The following is an 18,416-nucleotide window of genomic DNA, read 5'->3' as shown; positions in this document are numbered from 1 at the left end:
ACTTGTGATCTCTCTCTGTCAAATAAATAAATAAAATCTTTAAAAAAAAAAAAAAACAATTTTGTAAACTCTAACATCTGGGACAAATATCCAGTGCTATTAAGAAGACATATCCAGGGGCACCTGGGTGGCTCAGTGGATTAAGCCTCTGCCTTCGGCTCAGGTCATGGTCTCAGGGTCCTGGGATGGAGCCCTGCATGGGGCTCTCTGCTCAGCAGGGAGCCTGCTTCCTCCTCTCTCTCTCTGCCTGTCTCTCTGCCAATTTGTGATCTCTCTCTCTCTCTGTCAAGTAAATAAAATCTTTAAAAAAAAAAAAAAACAAAAAGAAGAAGATATATACAGCTCCAGTCATGACCCAGAGTAGCCAATACCACTCAGACATCACTCTCCTGTCTTCTAGTAACTCTTGGGTAAAATAAAAATGTGTGTTAATGGCTTTTCAGGTAGTGGTATTGTCCTCCCTTCTTACTGAGGTCTCATTGTCTTGTGGGTGGAGAAGGAGAGAGATTAGGTGCAAGTGTTGAGGCTTCTCCTTAGGGACAGAGGGGAAGACTTCATCCCAAGGAGGTCAGGGCATTCCATGACATTCTAGAACATTCCATGTATTCCAGTAAGGGGTGGGAGGAGTCCTCCCCAGGCAATGACTTGAGATCTCCAAGGAGAGACCAGCCCTGTCTTGGTAAACAGTCCAAGCTAAGAAGCTGATGAACCCTTGTGGTCTTTAAACATTTTGTAATGTCTTTGACTTGGGCATATTTAGTGTCTTGTACCTGCTGTTGGAGGTTTTGCTGAGTTAGGATTGTATCAAGGTGCTGTTCAGGTGAGAACCTTCTTTTGGGGAGAGCCAACACAAACCCACAGATAAGAGTGTAGCAAGAGCCACAGTTTCTAGACTAGACAATAAAAGCAAAGCAGAAAAATTATTACTTTGAGTTACTGTCTGGCTTTCCTAGGAGTCTCCTCATGATGGCTCTTAGAAAAACTTCAGAACCACCCAAGAGAAATAGTGATCATTTTGCCCATAATGAGAGCTTGCAAAGGAAATCTTGGGCCAAATCAACAGAATCCTCCCACCTAAACCTATATACTTCCTCCTGGAAGAAAGAAGACAGTTTTTGTTTTGTTTTGTTTTCCCTGGGAAAAGTAGACAGTAGATCTGGGAAGAGCTCAGTTTAGAAAAAAATAAACAGAAAAAAGTCTCTTCTGCTTTGGGGCAATAGGTAGAATTCACTGTTTTTATTTTTGTTTTGTTTTGCCTTTGATCTTTATCTCATCAGATAAGAGTCTCTTAGTTAGTTCTGCTCTTTAAGGCAGACCAGTTTGGACCAGGGAAGGAGTAGAATTGATTTTTACAGAATTCAATTCCTTTCCATTTGATTCTATTCCTTCTAGTAGGATTTGATAAACATTGAGGAACTGCTTTAGGTCGGCAACTGTGTAGGTCCTGGGAGACAGAAATGAAAGATATTGGCTTATACTTCTGTTCTTCTGGATCCAGAATGGAAATGGGCATCCCTGGGCCAAGGGGGGCTCTTTGGGAGGCAGGTGGGATCAGAGAAGACAAAAGGGCCAGAAAGAACCACGAAAAAAATTGGCCTATACTTTGGTGGCAAGGCAGAAGAAACTAAGCTAAGGGAAGACCTCCCTCTGAGCAGACCATCTGGACACAGTCCATGCATGTTGTTCTATCTTGGAGACGATAGGATTGGAGAGTGCTTTCACTTACACTGCTTTATTCATCCTTAAAACAAGCTGCTTGTTACCTTTATTTTACAGATGAAAACACTGAAGTTCAGTCCTGACGCGCTAGGTTTTGAAGATGCAATATTGAACCCTTGCCTCCTGTCTGTCAATCTGTCATTCTTTTTGCCCCCCCTCCCCCACTCTGCAAACGTATTGCATCCATAGATCATCTTATCCCACTAAGAGCATTTCAAATTCTAGCATCCTATGTACACTGCGTTTATATTTCGCTTCAATCCCCCTCTTGGGATAAAGTAGTCTTTGAGTACTGTGGTTTCTCTTGTTGTTTTGTTACTACTTATATGTCTAAGACAAAACCTTAGTTTTCCCAACTTTAAATGTTGGGTCAGGACTAGGAAATGTCTAGCATGGCTTGCTTTCAGCCCTCTCTGATTCTGAAATCTGTTACTATATTAGTTCACACTCCATTTCTTTGTTTGTTTGGGAGGATTTTTTTTTTTTTTTCAGTCTTTACAAAAATCCCGTACTGAGAAATGGAGTTCAGGGTTTATGTCAAATTCATTACAGTTTGAAAGCTCTTTGGAGGCAGAAAATGACCTGATATTTTTACAAATGTAAAAATTCTTTCCACCATGCCAAATTAACTCAAAACATCTGAATGGTTTGCCTCCAGGTATCATAAAACTTTCTCTTTTAGACTTGGAATTCTATTTCAGAAAAATTCTATTTTCATCGATGTTGTAGGAGAAGCCTGAAAAGTTGCAGAGGACCTTGGTGGAATGATATTCGCTATGTGGGCCGAGGGCCAACTATTGTTCTTGCTGATTCTCAATAGAGAAGGGAGAAGTATTTACCAACTATCCCTGGAATCTGTCAATTAGCTTGGAATTTAAGGGATTTTCCTGATATGTTGTGTGGAGGTCATTTAGTTCAGAGGGGCCCAGGTGAAAATTCTTAACCCTATAGTGGAGGACAGGCCGGCTCAGGAGACCGGTTTTGGATGGGAATCCCATCTCCTTTTAATCAACCAGCGAGTGGCTCTGAGCAGCCACCTTATCCTGGGTCAACTCTGTCTTATCCCGTGGGTGACACAAAAGCCGTTTAAGAGCTGAGCTGTCTACACTGAATAGCGTGAGAGTGACTGACTCTGAATGCAGTCCTCCAAGCTAGGTTCCCAGCCCCAACTCTCCACCAGTGATCTCCTAAGATCTCTTGGGGGTTGGGGCGGGCAGCCAGCATCTGCTTTCCTGAGCCTCCAAGTGATACTTAGATGTTCTGGGGATTGACAACCACTCCTCTGCAGTCTTCGGAAGGACACAAAATTTATACACACACAGAAAACAGAAAAGCGGAGGTGGCACCGCAATCCCATACCTTCTGGAGCAGTAGTCCGGTGACCAGTGACTCCTGGGGAGTCCACGGGTTGCTGGAGGGGCAGAGAGAAGATGTCCATCCAGGACCCTTTCCCTGGGAGTGTGCCTGTGAGAAAGATGACACAAAGAGGCAAAGACAAAGCCTGACCATAGGATGAAAGACCAGTGTGCTGTGTGGACGGAGTCACCCAGATGGGCAGACGCCAAGCCTGGCCTGGAGGGACTGGGGAGAATGTGATCAGCTGACATTTGACTGGCCAGGTATTCAACTTAAAAAAGTGGTTGCTATCTTATAGGCGGTGGTGATATATTAAAGACTTGCTGCTCTGTAGCTAGCTGCCTTCACCTCTAGTTGTGAGCGGGGAAGGAGGATGAAGCAAGAGGAAGGCAAACTTATCCCTCAGAGTGAGAAGGGACTCACAAAGAGGGACAGCTAGAGCTCGTCTGTAGGGCCCACACAGCCGAATCCTCAGAGTTCCCGATCTGGAGGCCAGTGAGGACGTGAGGGGCTCCCAGGGATGGTGAGACTGTGGGGGAAGGCCAGCAGGTCTGGAGCTAAACTTCGGGAGTGAAGAGGAAGGTACTGAAAATAAACAGGAAGGAGGGAGGAGTGAGAGGGCTCCCTCCTGGGGAGCGAAGGCTGGGAGAGGAGGCCAGTTCTAGACTGGGCATGCGCGAAGGCTAGGAGAGGAGGCCAGTCCTAGACTGGGCATGCGCGAAGGCTAGGAGAGGAGGCCAGTTCTAGACTGGGCATGCGGTTCCCTTCCCACGGCTGGGCTGTGGGTGAGAATCTTAGTCTCCACCATCTCACATCCAGAACGCCATCCTCCAAGAACTGCTGCCCCTGCTCGGGGCCCGGCGGGCAGAGCAATGCTGTGTTCCATGGAGACCCAAACCCTGTGGCCTGGGAGGCCCAACGAGCCCCAGCCTCAGTGGTCACAGACTCCGCGGTGGGGCTGGGGGGCTGGGACACAGGGCAGCCTCAGCCTGCTTGTAAGCTCTCCTCCACCAGTTCCAATGACCGATTTATTTATTGTTGATCTCTGGCTCTTCCTTTGCAAAAGGGAGCCAAAATGTTAATTAACCCAAGAGTTTAAGCGGTTGTTTGACCTCTGGGCTCTGCAGAGGGGGGCAGAGGAGGCTGCCTGGGAATGAGGAGGAAGGCGATGGGATCTCAGCTAGCCTTTGTTTATAGGAAGTGCCTTCCACTCGCTGGGCTGCAGCCTAAGTGGAAAAGACACGAAGGGTGTGACTATCAGGCTGGCGGTAAATGGGAACACACTGTGGCTTTGTCTGGGCCTGTAGGGAGTTTTTGGTAATTTTTTTTTTTTTTTTCCTCTTAACCCCCTATAAAAATATCTGGGGATTCAAGAATGCTGACTCTACATTTCTCACCTCAAGCCCGCACTCTCTCTTCCTTGAATGTATGTGTGGCCGTGTTTTTAACCCTCATCAGCCACAGGCAGTGTCTCCAGTAGCCCTCGCTGCCCCCGTGGTCGCGTTCCTGCTCACTTCACACGGACCAGATGGTTTCTAAACAAGTCACCACGATCGCACGCAGGCTCAGCTCCCGAAAATGCGCTGGAGTTGGGGAATGTTGATTCCTGGAAGCTCACAGGGTTTCCTCTAAGCCAGCAGGACCTGTTTATTTTATTATTTAAAAAAATTTATTTTTCACTGAAAAGGGGACACTGCTCACATTCAGTGGCTCACGCATTCTTTCAAGGCAATAGAGTCAAGGCGCACTTGAACCGAGAGCCAGGGCTGACCCAGGGGCCGGCGATGGTCACCAGCTGGGACCCCCTGGATGGCCTGACCTTGAGACTGGGGTGGAATCAGGGGCTGCTGTTTCAAGCTTCTGTTTTCAGAGATTTAAAAAATAAATATTTTAAGTCTTTTATTTAGATTTAGCTAAAACTGGGCTCTGGCTACATCCATTTGGGTTCTTGTCACCAAGCTCGCAGGACGACTGGGAGGAACGGTTGCCCTCAGTAGACACAGGCCTCCCTCCTAACCACACCCAGCAGCTTCCTCCGTCATCCGTCCCCAGAGCCGAGGCCTGTGGTTTGGGCTCGACCTATCACTTGGCTCCACTGGACACACACGTGGGTTCCTGAGCACCCAGGTTCTGAGCTTCTTTGAGGAAAATGTGTCCATTTAGAGCAGATCATTTTAAAGGTACACGGGCTTAGGAAAATCATGGCTTTGGTTTTCCTATTGCAAACCTAGCTAGGCTACCACTGCCTACTGGATGTATTCGTGCCTTAGTGTACCCTCCTAATTTTTGTGTTGCCTCTTGTCTGTGATCAAGTCAATGAATGAGTAATAAATGACCATAACATGCGAGGGATGAGATGGTCCCAATTATCCCTTCAGTTATATTTCACTTTTCATCATATATTTTTTTAGATTTTTACTTATTTATTTGACAGAGGTCACAAGTAGGCAGAGAGGCAGGCAGAGAGAGAGGAGGAAGCAGGTTCTCCCGTGAGCAGAGAGCCCGATTCAGGGCCCAATCCCAGGACCCTAGGATCATGACCTGAGCTGAAGGCAGAGGCTTAACCCACTGAGCCCCCCAGGAACCCCCCACATTTCATAATTTTTAAGATACTTCACCATTTGTGATTTGTTGATTTTCCCTCCATTGCTGAGCAGGTACTAACATATTTTTTTAACATATTTTAAAATGAAATAATTGATGCAGGTGATGGGTAACTGAAGTCACAGAACCAGTAAAAGGTAGACTGCGGATGTGACCCACATGTTTGGGCCATAAGAATGAGCATCTGCCATTATACCATAGCCACTTAGAGGTGGAAGCCTGAAGGTCTACTAAGAGATTCGCTATGATGAGCCCTTAGAATGAAGACACTGGGCACTTGGGTGGCTCAGTCAGTGGGGGATCTGCCTTCGGCTCAGGTCATGATCCTTGGGTCCTGGGATCAAGCCCTGGCGTCAGGCTCCCCACTCAGTGGGGAGTCTGCTTTGCCCTCTGCCCCTCCCCTGCACTCCTGCTCTGTCTGTCTGTATCAGATAAGTAAATAAAATCTTAAAAAGAAAAAAAAAAGAAAAGAATCTGATGATAGTGATGTTGAGAAGAAATACAAACCATGAGCCAGAACTGAGTGTCCAGCAACGCTTATCGTCACTCCCCCTACCATGCGCCTGGAGCTGACAGCAGCAGCTTACTGTAGAGTTAAGAACTAGATCATCTACTTCCTGACTTGGGCCACCTAACCTCTCTGTGTCTCAGTTTCCCATTTGTATAAGGGGAATAATAAAAATCTTCGACTGATATGGTTATGGACATTAAATGAATTGATATTTGCAGTTTTAGAATAGCGCCACATAAGTGCTGGTTCAATAAGTAAAAGGCTTTGCTCCTAAGCTGGCTTGGCCAGCTGCTGGGGATGAGGGCATGAGTAGCATCACAGTGTTCTGTTGGACACTGACCTGGAGGGCTGCAACTGAGCCCATTAAGCAAATCAGAGAGTGTTATTGTCAATGTGCAGGAGCCCCTCTCGAATTGGCAATATTTTCTGAATGTGCTTTGAGAACTAGAGAAACTATTTGAAGCCATTGCTATATTGCAAAATCTGGGATAGGTATCGATGCCTATGGGGATGGACAGCTGACTGGCCTGGCTGATGAAGAACTGCTTTGTAGAGTCACAGAATGGTCATGATGGAGTAGATCTTCATGATGAATGAACTTAGCCTCCTCACAGATCCGGTCCTCTCCTCGTAGATCAGGAAACCAAGGTTCAGAGAGAGCAACTGATTTGCCTTGAGTCACACAGCAAATATGCCCAAGTCACCCAAACTTCTGAATTTTTTCCCCCCTGTCCAAATTGAAGATCTAGCCTTCTGGTCCTTGGAAAATTGGCTGAGGGAGCTTGTTTTGTGCTTATTTTGGGCCCAATTCTAAATGATTTAATGGATTATGGGATTCCCCTGGAAGTTTGAGCTCTTGTTTATTCCTGGAGAACTGGTTAACACCTCACAGTGGGAGAAGAGCCCTGGATCTTTCCACCCTACCTTGAATCCTGCTGCTGGTGGGTACTAAGGCCTACTCTACTCTCAGGGGAGTCTAGCAAACCAAGCATAAATTCCAAGGACATCCTTGGTGGCTCCAAAGCCTATGGATAGACCCAGAAACCTCACAGACCCCTGAGTCCTGGGGTCAAATAGTTCAAGATAGAGACGAGTGTAGAACCTACTATTTTTTCTTTGTAGAGATACCCCCTGCCACACACACACACACACACACACACACACACACACACATTTTAAAAATGGTGGGGGGAGCAATATATTAAGAAACTATCCAGCATACAAATACTGCAGGAAAAACCCATATTTCATCATCTAGTTGGAGCCAAACAGCCCATGATGATGACCTCTAGTGTTAATGTTCATTATGAGCTAAGGAATCTTACTAGCCCTGCTCCCTAGATGAGGAAACTGGGTCTCAGAGATGTTAAACAACTCACCCACGATTACACAAATAGAAGATGCCCCAGACAGGACACTTGATCCCCATGCTGTGCCCCCTCTGCAGACATAGGGCAGTAAACAGACCACACAGAATCTCCAGTGAACATGCAGAGAAGAGACTGCAGACTATTCACATCAGTGCAGACGAGATGTGGAAAGCAGAAGCAATTTAAAGAGAATGAAAGGCCAACGAGGGCCCAACTCAAATCCAAATGGATAGGAAGCACCGTGCAAAAGCAAATTGGAAAAAACCCAGACAACCGAGGGACCCTCAGCCAGGTGAGAGGAGAGGAAAACTTAGAGGAGAAATGCCCTCTGTAACCCCAGGCCACCTCATCCAATAGCCCAGGAACCCGCTTTTAATCTTCCTAAGTTGTAGCTGGCTGCAGCCAACTGTTTGCGCAGTGTGTGGATTGAAATATTTTATTGCTTTATAGATGCAATAAAATAAATGTGATTAAGGACGGCAATGACACTTGAGTTCTGGTGAAGGAGGCTGGAACACTGGGGCCAGGGCTCTCTCCATGCAAGGTTCTTTAATGCGGGGAGTCTGTTTCCCATTGTTGTGTTGGGAAGACATCAGAATGGATGGAGAATAAGAATTTTTAGGGGCATCTGGATGGCTCAGTGGGTTAAGCCTCTGCCTTTGGCTCAGGTCATGATCCCAGGGTCCCTGGGATCGAGCCCCACATCGGGCTCTGTGCTCAGTGGGGAGCCTGCTTCCCCCCCTCTCTCTGCCTGTCTCTCTGCCTACTTGTGATCTCTGTCTGTCTAATAAATAAATAAAATCTTTTTTTTTTTTTTAAGAATTTTTAAAAAGCCAAGATCTAAAAGAAGAGATGATGGTGTTCTGGAGAGGGTGGGAGTCAGAAATGAGGAGGCATTAATGGCTTGAATGGGAAAGCAGGCTATGCCAGGTATGCTTGGCTTCTTCAAGGAAACAGATGTGGCATCTGACACATAGAGGAGAATGAGATGGAAGAAATCTTGAGCATGCTAAGATATTATGTTTTTTTTTTAAAAGATTTTATTTATTTATTTGACAGAGATCACAAGTAGACAGAGAGGCAGGCAGAGAGGGGGGGGGGAAGCAGGCTCCCTGCTGAGCAGAGATCCCGATGTGGGGCTCGATCCCAGGACCCTGAGATCATGACCTGAGCCACCCAGGCGCCCAGATATTATGTTTTCAAGAGAGATTAGAGTAGAATGTTTCTTTCCCAGCAAAGGAAAGTTCTAGCAGAAGGAAATGTGAAGAATGTGGAGGTTCGAGGTGAGATGAGGCCAAAGGTCCCCAGTGGGTAGAAAAGGAGAAGTAAGAGATTTGGCAAATTAGCGTTCACCCATGGAGGGCGTGGTGAGTTCTAGTAGCTTTGGGCTATAAGAGAAGAACCACTCTTGCTAAGAAAAATGCCAATTGGATCTGCAGAAGGCTGACAGTCAAGTTCTGTTCTGGGCGATGTGAGGGAGTCATGGGACTCAGGACATGTTGGGGAACCTAGAGTCAGGAAAAGTTTGGCGGGAGAGGTGGCATTTCAGATGGATCATGAAGGATGAAGATGGTGTGAAAGAAAGGAATTCCAGGCGTCCTCGTGTGTTTTCTTGGTCAAGACATGAATGCCCGAGAGCCTGGGCATTTTGAAAGTGTGAAAGCCTAGATGGCTTGGGTCCGAGGCTGTTTGGAAGTTAGAACAGAAACCAAATCACATGGCACTTCGGAGCCATACTGAGGAGTCTGGATTTTAGTGTTCCTAGTGTTCCTCAACCGCTTTTCTGCCTCCATACCATTTATATCCATGGTATGACAATCCCAGATTTTCGACAGGTACCCACCCTGCTGAAGTCATATTGGAACTAGAAGATGGTGGACCTTTTAGGGAGGGAATTGGTAGGGTCAGAGCTACGAGATGAATTAACCAGGATGGAGACTGAAATCAGGAAGATCAGCTTGGAAGTAATTATGGTTATCTGGGTAGAGATGATGAGGGTCTGAACTCACCATAGTCAGGAATGCGTAGAGGTAGAAATGACCAGCCTTCATCCATCTTTGCCTTCATTGAACACCTAACACGGGCCAGGCACTGTGTGTTTGTTATTGAAGAATACAAACATTAAACCTCAGGACCTACCATTGCCTAACAATCTGGGATGCGAGTAAACCAACACTAAACCAAGTGGGGGGCAGGACAGAAGCGATGGAGGGACATTGAGGAGCACAGAAGAGAGGTGTTTAGTTACATGTGCTTTCAGAATAAGGCTCCTTGAGGTAAATACGCCTGAGCTAAGGCTTAAGAGAGAAGTGAGAGCCACCAAGTGGAAGAGGGGCCCAGCAGGGGTGGGGAGGATGAGAAAGCAGGTACAAAGACGTAACAGCATGGAGTGGCATAGGACACGCGAGAGGGAGCAAATATCTTGTGCAAAAATTGAAAATAGTTGCTGGATACGGAGCAGGGCACTCTGTGGAAACTAATGTGTGTTACTGGATATGAACATTGGGGTGTACATTGTGGTGGCTAGAGGGACAGTGGTCATGGCTGGAAGAAAGACTGTCATATCAAGGAGATTGGACTTCAAATGGGAAAGTGATGGGAGTCAGATTTGTGTTTCAGAAAGATTATATCGGCAGCTGCGCCAGAGATGGATAGGGGGGCACAAAGCAGGAAGGAGGAAAGGAAAGTGAGCAATGATAAGGTGACAGGCATGGCTACGAGGGACAAGCATGAGAAAGCAAGAATACGAGCAGTCAGCCTGAATGGTGACGGTCAGATCTGATGGAAGAAAGTGCCTACGAGGAGCCCAGGTTTCTGATCTCATGATGGTGGTCGGTAGCGGTGGAGTTCACGGGGTTGGAGACAGAGGTGAGGCAGGTTTGGGATTGGAGGCAGGGATGGCCAGCTAGAAATGAAAGGTCATGGGTTCCACTCTGCACCTACCGAGGAATTACCTGAGAGTGATTTCTAGGTAACAGTCGCATATGCAATCCTAGAGCTAAGAAGAGAAGCGTGGCCGAAGTTCTGGAATTGGGAGTCAGGCTCCTGTGTGGATGTTGAGCCAAGGGGGTGGATTGGATCACTCAGCATCATGTGAACAGAAAGGGGCAAAGGCTAAAATCTGGGTGGTGTTCTTGTTTCAGGAACGGGTGGAGGAAGAGGCGACTTGGAAGGAGATTAAGCGGGAGTGAGATGGGAGGCAGGGGGTAAACCAGGAGAGAGGGGTGCTTGGGAGAGAAAGGTGGTTTCAAGAAGGAGGGAGTGCTCAGCGTCTCCTGGGTGGGGTAAGAGGCTGTAGAGAAACCAAAGAGGAGGCTGAGTCAGGACCTCCAATTTGTGGGACATTAGCTCTCAGCAGCATAGAAATGAAATATGTTCATGTACTGGGAGTACTGTGTGTGGGTAGAAGAATGAGAAGGCAAAGGAAGGCAGGTTAAGATAAGGCACTATGGGACAGGCAGAGAAAAATGTTGTTAAAATAAGACAATAATCCAAAAGAATGGCAATAAAATACTAAATGTGGGGCTTCTGGGTGGTGGTGTTGGTTGAGCTCGGACTCTTGATTTCAGCTCAGGGCATGATCTCACCCGGAGTCTGCTTGAGATACTTTCTCTCAGCCCCTCCCCGTCCCCAGCAGTTTCTCTCTTTCTCTTTCTCTGTCTCTTAAATAAATGAATAAGTTTTTTAAAAAAAAAATACCAAAGGCACCATCAAGATATTCCTATCCTCTTCCTAGAGGAAGGGGGGCGGGGCAGGAAGTGGAGGAAGGGAGAACTGGAGCAAGGGTGAACCTCTCGTTGCAGATTAATGCGATTAATGGGAATTCTGAAAGTTGAGCTTAAAGAATGTAGCCGAACTAATGGAAACGAAGATGCGCTAAGAGCACAATAAAATTCGGAGGTGCGTTTAGTAAATATTTGGAAATCGGTGTATTATCACCCCAGAAAAAAATTGGGGTAGGTTGAATTTTTAAGAATAAATGATGGCTGCCAACTTGACAAGAAGACAGTAATGGTGACCCTCCTGAGGAGAGCACACAACACCATCTAGCACGTATTTGCAACAGAAAAAAAGGATCCTGAATCAGCTCATGCCTCGAGAGTCAAACTTCGGCTTACAGGGAAGAGGAGGCAGAGGAACATCTTATACGACCGTATGGAAATAAAATTAGCAAGACCCACAGTGGGAAGCTCTGCAGGATAAATAACCCGTGTCTTCAATGAAGAAATTGCAGAAATAAAAGAGGGGAGGGGGCTGTAGATTATGAGTCTGGAAACATGCCACCCAAATGCAATGGGTGGAAATTTTTAGACCCTGGCTTTAAAAAAGCAGCTATAAAAACATTGTTATAAACATTGGAGGGAAATTTGGACACTAATTGAATACTTTATGACATTTAAGGAATTATTCTAAGCATTTTTAGATGTAATTTTTTAGAAATCTTATCATTTGGAGATAGATCCTAAAATATTAATGGATGAAATGATAGAGTGTCTGGGATTTGCTTCAAAACAACCCAGGAAAGGTCAGACAGAAAAGTGTGGATGTTACCGATGAGACAGGATTGACCCTTAGCTGGTCATTGGTGGACCTGGATGTTGGGTTCATAAGGATTCAGTGTACTAATCTCTATACTTTGTTCATGCTCGAGAATTACCATCATGAAAGATTTTTTTAAAAATCAAAGAATAAATGTGAACATACCCGTGACCTTTTGGAACTGTGAAAGGACTCCAACTTCAAGTGTTATTATTTCAAAATTGTCATTATTTCCTTTTGATGTTGAATCTCTTCTGGTTTTTAATGTTCCTAATTAAAGAGCTTCCACCAATTCTTAAAAGTCAAAGATGGCTGCTGGCCACTGTCACACAATGAAACGTGCAAGGCAGAGGGTGGGGAGCGAGAGGGGGTGTACATGCACACATTTTTATGTGGTTGTTTTGGAACTTGCTTTTCTCCAGTTTGTCAGCATCGAAGGCTTCTGGGTGGTGGAGAAGGTCAACACAAGGGAAGTCAGGGAGGTAGAAGGTTCGGGAAAGGTAGATTCGGACTGTCGCCATTTCGACGGGGTCTCATTCAAAAAAAAAAAAGTAGCTGGAAAGAGGGTCTGCTCTTGGCTCCAGAAGGCAGAGATGAACTCAGAATTGGAGAATTTCTTAAGGACAGGAATCTATTTCTCTGTAAACCGATGGGAGTTTCCAGCTAGATGTTCAAAAGATGCTGAAGGCAATATGATTTCAGAGAGGAAGTTCAAGAGGCTAGACCTACATTCCAACAAAGAAGAACGGCCCCAAGATGAGAGAGCAGGGGCCCACAGGTGACAACAACAAGTTTGTCATCAGTAGTTCAAGGACAGGGACTTGCCTCTGCCCTTGGTCTGACCTCCTGCTATGTAAAGTCCCCAGGTATGACAGGTGACCAGAAAGAGGACTGGTTTGCCTGCCAAAGGAAGCTGATAGTCATGGCAGAAGGCTGGGCGTGCTTTATATAATATATTTTACCTTATGTAAAAAATATACCAATTAGTGTCTTTGACTTTGAGTTATTATATTATTTCCATTATTGTTTAAGAGTCCTGGGGTAAAGTGAGAAATTAATCCACACACCCATTTTAGAAACCACTATGGCCTCGGGTATGCTTCTGAGTGTTCCATTTGCTGGAGAATCTTCTTGATCCCTGGGAGAAGCAGTCATGGAGTCAGAGACTTGATAATAAGCAGGAAGGGCTGGAGGCTTATACTGCCAGTCCAACACAATGGGGCATGTGGGGAACGGACATGTTGTTTTCTCAAAAGGCTCCTGAATGGGACCAACAACTTATCCTGGAGCAGAAAGGAGGAAAGGGGCCAACGCATCAAAAGCTGATTGTGGGGAGGAAAGCTTAAGATTGTGACATCATGTGCAAAGTCTCAAATGTCCCACAGAACTTACTCCAAAACCCCCAAGAAGATAGTGGTTTGTAGAAGAGTGGACCATTACAGTGGTCCATGTAGGCACAGTAGGAAATCGGGAGGGTAAGCCCAGCATTTGAAGAGCCTAGGGAGAGTCGTAACACCGATGCTGATGCCTCCCTACTCTTCCCTCCTCCCGTTTTCCTCCTCCTTTCTCCACCTCAGTGAGGCAGAAGCAGTTCTGCCAAAGAGTGAGCCATACCGAGCCACTAACAGAGAGAGAGAGAGAGGAAAAGGACCCTGCAGAAATGGGTACGGATCTACCTCCTGCATTACGCAGAAGTGTTAGCAGCTGTAGAAACCAAGTGAAGCCATCAGAAGGTGCACTGGGGATACGCAAAGGTGGTTTACCAGAGAAGAAGTCGGACCTTACGAAAGAGAATTTGAGAACCAGCTTGGTGTTCTAAAGGAAGCAGAAGACTTGGGGGAGCTGGTTCTTAGAATCCATGGGAGAGCAGACAAGGACAGCTACCAATACTGACCCGTATCTTTTCTCCTTGAGTCTCCTCCGCCGGGCTGGCTGGTCAGGGGTCTTGGAGTAACTTCCAGTGACTAGTTCTTGGATACAGGATTATGATGTTTTCAAATGTTTATGATGCTATAAAATCAGTCTTGTGGCAGAAATTGGAAGAAGGAGGTATTCATAGGTCCTCTGAGGTACTTTGTCTAAAGTCAGGTAAACAGTGGTGTTTTGGACACTTCTGAGTTAGAGCCACTAGACTTCTCACGGAAACAGTTTTGTTTTAGTTCAATAAAAAAGAGAAAACTAGAGAAAGGAAGTTTTTTATTAAAAAAAAAAAAGATAGCTATTAAGGGACACTCTGATGTGAAGAACCATTGCTAGAGAATTTAGGAAATGATGTACCTAATTACAAGTTTTGCTCTTCTAAGGAGGCGTTGCCTGAAGAGACAGAGGCAGGCCTTGTATTCCTTCCACAGACACCATCTCCTCCCCCCATCCATATGGCACTTGTCTTTCTCTAGCCCTGGACATTAGCTTGTTCTGTGAACTTCCCTCCTTGTCATATGAGGCCACCAGACTTTTATGAGTCCTGGAAAGTCTTAACTTTCTTCCACCTCCTTTGCAAGTAGCCAACAGCAACTTCCTGCCTGCTCCTTCAAAATGTGGGAGTGTGCCCCTCATGAGAGCTTTCTCTTTAGTTTCCCTTGAGGGGAGAACCATGGGTTGGAATCTCAGTGGGGCTTTTGTTTGACTTCCTAAGTTACCTGAGCTGGGATGTATTACCAAAGAAGTTGTTTTCCATTTTTGTTTTTGTTTTTTGTTTGTTTGTTTGTTCTTGTCACTCTCTTTGCTTTAAAACATTGAGTGGTTAAAAATATAAAGATTTAGAGTATTTTTTCAGGGGTGCCTGTGTGGCTCAGTGGGTTAAAGCCTCTGCCTTCGGCTCAGGTCATGATCCCGACGTCCTGGGATCCAGCCGCCAATCGGGCTCTTTGCTCAGCGGGGAGCCTGCTTCCTCCTCTCTCTCTCTCTGCCTGCCTCTCTGCCTACTTGTGATCTCTGTCTGTCAAATAAATAACTAAAATCTTAAAAAAAAACTTTAAAATATTTTTTTCATACACTGCCTTCTTAAAGGTTAAAGATGGGAGATGGATTAGAACAAAGTATCTCCTTTGCTCCCTGGACTATGTGTTCTCCGTGCAGTTCATTGGAAACCAGTGCTGAAGGGCACGGACCGGACCTCGAGCATGCAAACAGTAGGAGAAGCGATCTGTCAACAGAGTAACAGCGGGGGTGGGGGGGTGGGGGGTAGGGGAGGCAAGGACAGATTTTTGCTCTTCTCTTTGTCATCCTTTCTTGGGTCCAGAGGCAAGGATCCTTCCAAGTCACTATAAAAAATACAGGCCAGCATTATGGCAGCCTGGGAAAGACTTATTTTGGGCTTTGGCCACTTGACCTTGGCTCGCTCTGTTCATCCAGACTCATCTTAAAGATTTGGTCAGCACTTTTGGCAACGTCAGGACCTCATCGCACAGCTCAGCGTGTGTGGGTTCACTCAAGGTAGCGGGCTGGAAGACGGAGATCCTGCGGTTCCTCCGTGGTCATCCAGACGTTCAGGTAAAATCGCAGGTGAATCTGGACCACAAGGCCATGACCACAACTCAGAGCTGCCCATCTCAACCGGCCTGCAGGCCAGGTAAGCTTTTATCTACCAGCATGCAGCATTATTCGGTCTCATCATCTGACCATAAACTAGTCCCCCGTGCTGAAGATGAATGGAGGCCTTCATCCCCATTGAGCTAACAACATGGAGCCAATGGAGAGTGAAATGAAAGCATCTGCACAAGGGGGGGGGGGGGGGGGGAGACCCTGTCCAAAGTCTAGCTCTGCTTCCTCTGAGGTGTGGGATCCGAAGAAGAGCCCTGTGAGTGGGGAAGCCTACCTGCCCCGAGGAGTACTTGCAACTCCGCAGGTGACATGGTGGCCCTTAGTGGGCATGGTCGTCTGCCGTAACTGCTGTTGGCATCTTCGCCTAAAACAGGCCTCACTTGGTTCTATACGACATGAAAACAAGCTTCCAGGGAGTGTATCTTTTCCAAGCTAATTGTTATTTTTTTCCCCTTCACCTTCCACCTCTCTACCCTTTTCCATCCTGTGCTCATTATTACCAATTAGAGTTTCCCCAACAGTTTTCTAGCATGTGCTTCCTCTCTTGGATCGAGCTACAAATTAAGGCCTGCCTAAGGTGACCTCTCTGTGTCTCCCTCATCCTCTCATGATTGCTTCCAAACAGCTAGAAACTAGACCCTCCGTACAGGCAGCCTCCCTAACAAGGAGCAAGAAGCGGCCGAGCTTTCCCAGGAATGCTGGGGGAGGGGTAAAAGAGTGGAAGACCTTGAACCGGCAATGAGGAGACTTGGTCCCAGTCCAGCAGCTATGGCTTGGTGGTTGTATGACCCCGAGTCCGTTCCCCTCCGTTGAATCATTGGTAAATTGGAGCTAACAATGCCAGCTTTGCTTGGCTCCGGGGTTTCTCCCACGGGACTGTTAGAAGGAACCCGTAGAATAGTGTTGCCTCAAATGTGGTAGGCATAGCAACTTTGTGCCAGGTGAACAATGGTTTCTGACAGTGCAGGGCTAAAGCTTTTATTACTTGTTTTTTTTTAAAGATCTTATTTATTTATTTGACAGAGATCACAAGTAGGCAAAGAGGCCAGCAGAGAGAGAGGGGGAAGCAGGCTCCCTGCTGAGCACAGAGCTGGATGTGGGGCTCTATCCCAGGACCCTGAGATCATGACCTGAGCCGAAGGCAGAGGCTTTAACCCACTGAGACACCCAGGTGCCCCACTTTTATTACTTTTGAATATACAGCTTTGTCCTTACTTTTAGGGGTATTAGAAAAAGTCTCTCATAGATAACATTTCTCAAGAAGAGGCTTGAGCGAAAAGCAAGAGACAATAGAGAGTATATCTGTGCGAGTAGGTGGAGGTGGGGGGGGGCACTGGAGGGGGGGTGCCTGCAAGGCGTAATTATGACAAAAAAGGGAGGTACTGTCCTCGTAAAATATTGGAGTCTGCAAAAACAGAATAAATGGACCAGCTGTCTGAAGACTTTAGGGAGTTTAACAAATGTGTCATTATTATCCCTCTGGAGGTCCCGTAGCTTTCTCCTCTACACAAGCCATCGAATGGTTGCTGATGCCTTCCATGGACCAGGCACTTTTCCGGGTTCTGAGGATAGGACAGTCCGCAAGGTAGACAAAATCCCTTGTTCTTGGAGCCTCCATTCAGGTGGAGCCGAGTGTGTAAAGCCACAAATGGTTGTGCAGATCCAACCTCACGAGGTACAAAGAAAGCATGTGACAGCTGCAAACACTCTATCAATGTCTCATATTGTTGTAGGGAGATGCCAGAGGAATTGATGGAAGACTATCTAAAAAATGTCTGGCAGAACCCAGAAAAATGCTCTAGTGTGGACAAATGTAAATTGTTTTTGTTTCTGTTGGGTTTTCCTCCAGTTTAAATTCCTGGAAAAAGTTTCCTAAAACTTTTGCACAGTGAAAGGACTTATCTTACATGTCTGTGTTTGGCAATAGGCGCTCTCTAGAGGTAATGGGAAATGGGAAGCTGTTGAGTCTCATACTAGAATCGTGTATTTTAGGCTGCAAATCTAGTCAACCCAGCTTGAATTAATCTAACCAGAAAATTACTTTTCTGAATCAAATGCTCTTCTTAAATCCAAAAATGTAAAAGCCTAATTTGTTTTCCTTTATTTCCTAGTCTTAGAGTTCTGTCCAAAAGCATTAGCAAATTTCCCTGGACTCATCCTCTCTTTTTAAATCCCTCAAGGAACTTATTTCTTAACTGGGATTGGTTACCTCGGTCTGCGTTTTTCAGATCCTCCTATCAAGTGACAAGGTGGGCACTTGACAGCCTTTAAAAGGTCAGCTACTCCTACATGGGTAATTATTGCTTTGGTGAATTTACTAAATAGTATCCTTGTAGCTTGAAAGAGTTAAAGTATGTTTCTAAATCCGTGTGATTTCCCAATAAGGAGTAGCTTAGGTGCTCTGAGAGACCGTGTTGAAAAATGAATAGTAAAGAATTCACGACAAAATCACTGCCCAACAAAGAGTAGGACCAGAGTATGATACACGGAGGGCCAAAATGTGAGAGGAAAGATGTATTAACCAGGCCTGCAAATGAGACAAGTCCATGTAACTGTAGCTTTCAGACCCTCCTTAATGAAGAACGAAGACAGAGTTCATGACTCCTACCTTGTATCACATGTTTACCTCTATAGCTCTGGGGTCAGTGTGGTGACTTGGGACTAGGGTCTCACTCTTTTGCTAAAAAAGCTAGCAGGCAAAGGAGGGCCATTGTGCATACTGTTAAAAGAAGAAAAGAAGAAGGAGCTTAAGGCTCTCTATTTTAATTAAGAAG

Source organism: Mustela nigripes, chromosome 12 (assembly GCF_022355385.1).
Source record: "Mustela nigripes isolate SB6536 chromosome 12, MUSNIG.SB6536, whole genome shotgun sequence".
Taxonomy (NCBI): Eukaryota; Metazoa; Chordata; class Mammalia; order Carnivora; family Mustelidae; genus Mustela; species Mustela nigripes.
Note: the sequence above shows the minus strand (reverse complement) of the source record.